This window comes from Panthera uncia (assembly GCF_023721935.1).
Source record: "Panthera uncia isolate 11264 chromosome C1 unlocalized genomic scaffold, Puncia_PCG_1.0 HiC_scaffold_4, whole genome shotgun sequence".
Lineage (NCBI taxonomy): Eukaryota > Metazoa > Chordata > Mammalia > Carnivora > Felidae > Panthera > Panthera uncia.
The window spans coordinates 103013574-103022453 of NW_026057585.1; positions in this window are offsets into that span (position 1 = coordinate 103013574).

The following is an 8880-nucleotide window of genomic DNA, read 5'->3' on the forward strand; positions in this document are numbered from 1 at the left end:
GTCCTTGCCCCACCCCCATCACGGGAACACTGAATCGGGCTGAGATGAGGGTCTCCCTCTCTGGGCACATCCTCCTGCCCCACATGGGGTGGAGACGTCTCCCAGACTTGAGCAGCAGAAGGCTTGGAGACCACTGGGATGCTGGAGGACCATCTGGTTTGATTCCCACTCTAGAGAAAACGGAGGTGGCACTCAGCAGGGGACTCAGCGGAGACCCAACGCAGAAGCCCGTCCAGTGCAGGGCCCAGAGCTAGCTGGAGCCTTTGGTCTAGGATGCTGGGGGTGTGGGGCACAGCCTCCGCGGTGTTTGTCCTCCTCCTGGTGCCTCAGCTCCGGCCGGGGCCACAGGAGCCTCCCAAAACTCTGGGGTTAATGTTGCAGGCCCCCTTTTGCCCTTCATCCCACCCCAAGGCCAGGGACACCAGCTGTGAGCCGGCTAATGTTAGGGGACAGAGGACACAGGTCCTGATCTCTGGCCCAGCAAGTTCGCCCGTGGAGTGGCAAGGCTGTTCCCTACGCGGCTCTCAGCGCAGGTCTCCCAGCGCACAGGCGGCCCCTTCTCTGGACTGGGTCCTGACTGTGTTGGGGCGCTGTCGGCCAGCGCTTCCCAGGAATGTGAGCCATGTACTCGATTTCCAACAAACCCCAGGTATTTGGAAGCCTACTTCCTCCCGAGGCAGGAGGACTGGGTCCCTTGCGGTCCGGCAGCCTCTTGGGAGGGTCCCTGGAGATTTCTCTGCCCTGGCTGGGACAACTATCCCTCAGGGGCACGGGCGCAGACGTCTGCGCATTTGCGGGGCGTAATCAGAAATTTGTCTTGTTTTGTTTTGTTTTTCATGCAAGAGATTGCAGCTGTGGGCCTAAACTCCCCAGCTGAGCTCCCTGGGGCGGAGTTCGGTCCCAGGACCCCTGGCCCAAACGGACTCTCTCCAGGGAGCACAGGAAGCCCCCAGATGCGGCTTCCTCCGCGGCGCGCACAGGGGGCCCGGCCGAGCGGCGGGTAAGCGGCCAGGCTCCCGCAGCTGCGCCCGGACTCCGGCTACCGCCGCGCGAGCCACAAACGGAATCGGCTTCCCTCGCCGTTTCTCTCCATCCCAGACCTTTCAAAATCCGCCAACGAATGTGGTTGCGGGTTCGCGCCGATCCCGAGCCCTGCGCTCACCCCGCGCCGCTTGGAGCGGGTACTTGGCGCCGCGCTCACCCCCGGGGCCGCCCGCCTGCGCGCCGGGAGCAGCTTCGTTGCACCGAGCGCCCGTGCCCAGCAGCGCCCAGAGCTCCGCGCGGCGGAGGTGGCGCGGTGGTGCCGCAGAACGCTGCCCGCGTGGACGCCGCCGCCTCCTCTTGCTCCCGGTTCCGGCCGAGCTCCGGCAGGGCCCGGGGAGCAACGAAAACCGCGAGCCGAGTCGCTTTCCCGGAGGCGGAACCCCGGGAACCTCTGGGTGGGCGCCCGCCCTCCGCTTCCCCCAAAGCCCCAGGGGCAAGGACAGTGACGCAGCGCCCGAATAACTGAGCAGACTCCCCAGGTCAGCTTGCGCCCCTTCACCTGTCGGCTTGCAAAGCCCCCTCCTTTCCGTCCTCTCCGCCGTGGTCCCCGCCCCCACAACAAGGACCCTCTTAGTTTGGAGACCAAATGTCGCCTTTGCTCCTGCGGGCTCGACACACCAGAGCTGTAACCTTGGAAAAGCTGCGATGGGTTTCTTCTTCCCGCCTCAGTTTCCCCATTTGTGAAGTGAGGCCAAATCCTGGGCCCCTCCCACAGGTTTCTGTGGGGCAGGTTAGAGAACTGATGGATGGAGCCCTCAGGCGGGGCTTGCGCACGCAGCCCACCCCTTGGGGCGCGTTTGCGCCAGGAGGCTCAGAGCTGGTGCCCAGGAGCCCAGGGTTGCCCTCGAGCAACTCTGGCCGGTCCTGCCTTGTGCATCCCAGCTGCGTCCCGGAACTGCCCTCCCCGGGGCTCCGTGCAGGTGGTGTGACGGCCCAGCTCGGTGGCCGGAGTCTCCTCTCTGCCCTTGCCTGGGTTTTGCTCGCCCGACCGTTCTCTTGGGTTCCTCGGGGCCAGGGTGCAAAGAGGCTTAACACGCCAGGGTCCAGCTCTTCTGGTGGTACCACCGGCACCCCAGGCCCCGCAGAGGGAGGGTCCTGGGGCTGCCAGGGAGCGAAGACCGGCGACAGGGGCCCGAGTCCCTGCTGAGTTCCCAAGGGGGACTACGCCCCCCCTCCCTCCTCCTCCCCTCGCTGCGGGTGCTGGGGAGATCCGGTGCGGCCAGAGCTGGAGTGTCCCTGCGGGCGCATCGGGGCGGGACCCTTAGGGCGTGCCCCTGCGGTGCTCTTCCCCGCTGAGTGGTGTCCGAAGGGCTGGGGCTGGGGAACCAAGGGGAGGGGGCATGGCCTGAGCCAAACTTCCAGACCACGCACTGCTCTGGGCGGGACTGCCGCCACTGCCGCCGCCGCCGCCGCCGGGGGAGCTGGGGAGGGGAACTGGGGCGACCAAGAAATGCTCAGGGGGACACTCCCTCCCCTACACCCCTTTGCTACTTCTAAACCATAATGGGGGTGGGAGGGGGTGGCTGGTGGAGACCAGGACCGCCTCTGGGGAAGGCAAAAATTGACCTCCCCTGCTGAGGACCCGGGAGGTGGATGGAATCAGTCATGAGTCCTCCCTCCCAGGACAGCGCCTCCTGCCCTTGCCCCGGGTGCTGGTGCCCTGACGCGGGGCTCTGGAAGGGAGCAGGACCCATGTCTGTCTCGGGTCTGGTGCCTGAAGCACAGGGCCTGCTGCTGTCCAGCTCCACTCCCCGACCCCCGCCCACCCTCCCCCTGCATCCCACCCCACCCCTGTCCTTGCCTCCTGCCTTCTGGAGGGAGCTCCTGTGAAGGAAGGGGGCCAGCCCCATGCCCCCTGCAGCTCAGGCAAGTCCACAGACCCCCCTGGCCTGGGGCAGGGTCCTGGCCTTGAGTGGCTCTCCATTCATGGGACAGACCTCCGCCCCCACTCCTCCAGAACAGCAGAATTATAGGGTGAGGGGAGCCGAGAGAGCCGAGTGGAGGGTGAAGGCAGGAAGAGCCTTAGCCGAGCCAGACCCCACTCCCTCTGGGACCCTGAGTCTGTCCCCCAGCTTCCTGGGCACCCCAGTTTCCTAATGTGTAATTTGGGGGCCACCGAGCGGGGGGTCTTGTGGAGAGAGCTGCACGCAGACCCCACTGGCCCCTCCGGGTTGTGGCAGCTGTCATCAGCAGGGATCCCTGCGCCCTCTGACCCCTGAGGTCTGTCTCTAGGGACTCTGAGCTGGAGTCATGGAGAGGAGCTGCTCACTGGCTGGCCGGACCCAGAGAGCGAGTGGGTCAGGCCAGGGCTCCTGGGAGGCTCACAGAATCCCCAGGTCTCAATGGGCTCCCAGAGTCAGGCCCCGCCCTCTGGCCCCGGGCCTGCCCCGGTCTTCTCACGGGTGCACCCCTGCCCTCCGTGAGGCCAAGGCTCTGGGACCAAGCTGCAGACCTAACATTTACTCGCTCACTCATTCGTTCATTCGCTGACGTGGCCAGAGGCCCCCGAAGGCGGAATGCTCCTGGAACTTACCAGGTGCTGTTTGCCCCTGCAGCCTCCAGGGCGGCTCAACAAAGCCCCAGGGTTATCTCCAGCTCGCGTGGGGCTCAGTGAGTGAAAGAATGAGTCGCGAATGAATGAAAAGTACCGAGTGCGAAGAAAGTGGCTCTGAGATCTGATTTCGGTCCAGAGGCCCAAGGGGACGAGGGGCAACCTTACCAGACGTCACCCGTTCTGAGTGCCGGAGGCCGCGTGCCCTGTCCTGCACCTGTCCCGACTCGACAGGCCGCCAATGCCGGGCCCGACAGGGACACGGCAGTGAGCAAGCACCCGGTCCCCTGCTGCATCGTGTGTGGAAAAGGAAGCCAGCTTGCTCGAGGTTGGGGGGGGGGGGGTTCCGCGGGAGGAGGGGGGCAGGGGGTGACGGCGGCAAGAGGGAAACTGGCCCCATGGCGGTCCCTGGCTTGCCGTGACGGAGCGCGGGGGGTGCCGGGGCTCCTGGGCCAGGCCGCCGTGTGACCCTCGCGACAATGCGGCAGGAACTGCAATGGTTCGCACCTTACGGACGGGAGACCCGCGCTGGGAGGCGCAGGGGCTCGTCAGAGGGGCAAGAGAGCGGGGTTCATCTGCCTGACCGCCGAGCCCCACGGTGCTGGTCGCCAGGGTGGGTGTGTGAGAGGGCGCTGCTTGCAGAGGGGTCTCTGTCTGGGACCCTTTCTGGGATTCCTTGTGGTGCCCGGGATGTGAGCCCCAGAGGGCGCGCTGGCACGACGGTCACCCGCCTGCTCCTGGCGGTGGCCAAGGCGTTTATTTGTGGGCGTCCCGAGAGACGGAGCCGTTTGTGGTACGTGTTTCCCCAGAGTCCGGTTCTCACTGGGGAGTCGGGGTCCCCCTTTCCTTCCCAACACCCGCCCCTGGGGCCGTTCCGCGGCAGCCCCCGCGGCCCAGGCCCCCCCGCACCCCAGCTGGTGGCTTTGGGGACTCGGTGTGGGGCTGACGTGCCCAACTAGTCGTGCTCTGTATCTGGGCCTCCGCGGAGATATTTCCAATCGTAAAATGTGTCGTTCAAAAAACATATGTGTCAGTGGAGTCCTCGCTGAGCCTGGACCACATGGGACATAGTTGCTCTAATAAACACGAATGGGCCAGTGTTCACATTAGAGAGGGAACAGTTTCTAGTGGAAATGCGGTGCTTTTAACAGAGGCTAATTAATAAACAGCGGGTAATTGTTCGTGGCACATTGTGGCAGAGAGTAATTTTCGTTTCAGAGGGGAGAAGGGCCAAACCTCCTCCCCCCTCAGCCCTTCTGTGTAATAACCAGCTTGGCTTCACCTCTGCCTTGAATTTTTACAGCTGGAGCTGTTTACCATCTTCCAACTGTCACGACAAAAGGAAAAACTATCACTTAGACAGAGCCATTGAAAACTCAGCGTCGTACGTGGATTTCTTCACGGAAATAAATCGCACGAAGCGAGACTCCTGTTCTCCGAGTGACGTCATCCGCTGAAGGCTGCCTCCCCCGTCAGATCAGCGTTGGGTGCTTTCCTCCTCGTGCGGGCGCCCTTTCCGCAAGACCAGGGCCCCGCCTCGGGCTCGGCCCGGGACACCGGAAAGGTCTCTGCCTGGGTCAGCCCGGCACGACCGGGTCCAGAGGGCGAAAACATCTCCAACTCCACAGACTGCTTGGAAGCTTTGCTTTGGAACCATAGGTTCTGAGGTTGAAAGGCCGTGAACGCTTCCAGAAGAAACGTGTGCAGCGCCCAGCGGAAGGTGAAGGCCCTTTGGGTCCTTCCGGAGCCGACGGTGACACTGGCTGCGGTGTCATCCCCTTGAAGTGAACGAGGATCCGGAAAATCAGCGGGAAGGCGTCCAGGAGATGTGGTGTATTTGGCCACGAGAAGGGACAAAGTCCTGACACGTGCCACAACGCGTGTGACCTCAGAAACATCATTCTCGGTGAAAGAAACTAGTCACGAGGCCACGTGTTGTCTGGGTCCATTTACAAGAAGTGTCTAGGACAGGAAAGTCCGCAGAGACAGAAGGGGGAGGGGTGGCTGACAGGGGCTGGGGGAGGAGTGGGGGGGGGTGACTGTTGACGGACGGGGGTCTCCTTCTGCTGGGTGAGGACCGTGTTCTGGAACCAGCTGGCTGTACTAAATGCTACCACACCATTCACTATAAGACGGTAAATGTTACGCTGTGTGGACTGGATCTCACTACATCCGTTATTTTGCAAAATCACTGCTGAGCGTGCACGTTTCAAACCTCCGCGCCCATCTCGAAACCCTTCTTAAATTCGGGACCGAACACACAGCAGGCAGGGCGGGTGACGGGGGTGTGCTCCCCGTGAAGGGATCCGCGAGCGCTGGACCTCGGTGAGGCCCAAAGCCACGGCCCCTTTCCTCGGGACTGTCTGTGCGGCCCCCTCCCCTCAGTCTGTCTCCTTCCCACCAGCCCGGAGGGAACCCCTACCCGGCATTTTGCGTTAACCATCTCCTTGCCTCAGTTTACGGCGTCTTCACCCAACACAGGTGCAGAGTCGAGCTGCAGAGTCCGTTCAGAACGAAAATGAGTGAGACGCATTAAAATCACCATAAAAGGGCAGGGGAGGCGTGATCCGTCCACACCACGGATTATCGTTTGGCCACTGAAAAGGGCGCTGACGTAGCTATGACACGATGAACCTTGCAGACGTGATGCGCGGCACGAGAAGCCGGTCGCAAAAAGCCACGGGTCCTACGACTCCATATGACGTGCCCAGAGGGGCGCCCGGGTGGGTCAGTCGGTTAAGCATCTGACTCTCGATTTGGGCTCAGGTCATGATCTCACGGTTCGGGAGATCGAGCCCTGTGTCGGGATCTGCGCTGACGGCACGGAGCCTGCTTGGGATTCTCTCTCTCCCTCTCCCTCTCTCTCTCTCTCTCTCTCTCTCTCCGCCCCTCTTCCCACCCACCCCTCAAAATAAATAAATCAACGTATTATACGAAGTCTCCAGAATAGGCAAATCTGTAGAAACAGAGAACAGGTTGCCGGTCGCCAAGCTGCGGAAGGAAAGGCAGTGGCGTCGCGGGCGGGTGAAGGTCTCAAGGGACGAGCCAGACCCGAGTCTTAAGACCCTCAGCTGGAAGCCGGGGGGAAATAAAGCTGACCGCTCACGGCCCCGGCCCTTGTGTTAATTCAAGCAGCCCACATTCACCGCACGCCTAGTGTGTGCTTGTGTGGCCAGAGGCCCGTAGATGTAGCCGTGACCGAAACAGGTAAAAGGCGTCCTCGCCGTGGAGCTCGCATTCCCATGAGGAAGGCAGCAGAAGCAGGCTGAGACCCTGCCCAGCAGGTTCAAAGTCTCTGCGCAACGTGGGGGATAATCAAGGAGGGAAATGAGGAGACGAGCCGAGAGAGTCAGAAGGGAACACTGTGAGTGTCTAGGGAACAGCATTTGGGCAGAGGGAACAGCCAGTGCTGAGGCCCTGAGGCACAAGTGGTCGAAGTGGCTGGAACACAAGGATGGAGGGAGGAGATCAGTGCGGGGGCGTGGGGGGCAGGGGCGAGGCGGTGCAGGTCAAGGCTACAGATGGGGTTAAGACTTTGAATCAGTCTCCCTTTCTCCCTTTCTCAAGGTTGGTTGTCCTGTATTAGTCTGTGGGCTCAACGTAATCACAAGGGACCTTAAAGTGGTGAAGGGAGGCAGAAGGATATGGAAGGGGGCCCCGAGCTAAGGAACGCGGGTGGCCTTCTGACGCTGGTTCTAGACCGTCCCCGGAGGGAGGCACACCTGCCGATACCTCGTTTTTCGCCTGGTGTGACCCCTTTCAGACCTCCCATCCGCAGAACCGCAAAATGACAAAGGGCGCCGTGTCGGGCCACTGAATTTATGGGATTTTGTTGCAGCGGCCACAGGAAATTCGCACGGGGCAGGAGGGGAGGCGGGAAGTTCACACGTGGTCAGGACAAGGCGAGGGACCGTGACCGCAAGGTTGCTGGCACACCCGGCCCCTTAGTCACTCTACTCGGGTAGGGACTGGGAGTCCTGGACATCTGCCTGCAGCCGTGGCCCTGGGGCTGCTGCCCCTACTGTCCCCTGGGGGGAGTCCGCTGGGCTCTCGCTCCCCCGGCACCCACATCGTCGTGGCCTACTTTTTCATTAAAAAAACTTTGGGGTGCGGGGAGGCGCCTGGGTGGCTCAGTCGGTAAACATCTGACTTCGGCCCAGGTCATGGTCTCACGGTCCGTGTGTTCGAGCCCTGAGTCAGTCTCTGGGCTGACAGCTCGGAGCCTGGAGCCTGTTTCGGATTCTGTGTCTCCCTCTCTCTCTGACCCTCCCCCGTTCATGCTGTGTCTCTCTCTGTCTCAAAATTAAACGTTTAAAAAAATAAAAAAAACTTTTTTTAATGTTTATTTATTTTTGAGAGAGGGAGAGAGAGAGACAGAGCATGAACGGGAGAGGGGTGGAGCTAGAGGGAGACACAGAATCTGAGGCAGGCTCCAGGCTCCGAGCCGTCAGCACAGAGCCCGACGGGGGCTCGAACTCACGGACCGCGAGATCGTGACCTGAGCCGAAGTCGGACGCTCGGCCGACGGAGCCTCCCGGGCCCCCTATTTTCTCATTTTTCTGGGGCACATCCTCTAGGAACTCCCGATAAACTGGGAGGTACATCTTTTAGGACCTGCATGTATGAAAATGCCTTCATTCTTCCTCCACACGAGTGAAAGCCTGGCCGGGCGTGGAATTCGAGCTTGGAGATGCTCGGCATCCAGAATTGTAAGATTATCTTCTTGCTTCCGGAGGCGCTGTGGAAAAGTGAGGACACTCTGTCCCCTTGTGCTTGGGGTACAACGTGCTTTTTCTTCCTGGGAATCTCATAGAACCTTCTCCTTGTCCCAAGTGTCCCACTCGGTGCGGCATCAGACCAATGTGTGCTGGGGCGCTGGGATGTTGGGGTGCTGGGGCGCTGGAGTGTTGGGGCGCTGGGACATTGGGGTGCTGGGCTGTTGGGGTGCTGGGGCACTGGGGTGTTGGGGCGCTGGAGTGCTGGGGTACTGGGACATTGGGGTGCTGGGGCACTGGGATGTTAGGGTGCTGGGGTGCTGGGATGTTGGGGTGCTGGGGCTCTGGGACGCTGGGATGTTGGGGTGCTGAGGCTTTAGGGTGTTGGGACGTTGGGGCACTGGGGCACTGGGATGTTAGGGCGCTGGGGTTCTGGGCTATTGGGGCTCTGGGGCTCTGGGATGTTGGGGCACTTGGGCTCTGGGGTGCTGGGATGTTAGGGCGCTGGGGTGCTGGGATGTTGGGGTGCTGGGATGTTGGGGCACTGGGGCTCTGGGGTGCTTGCATATT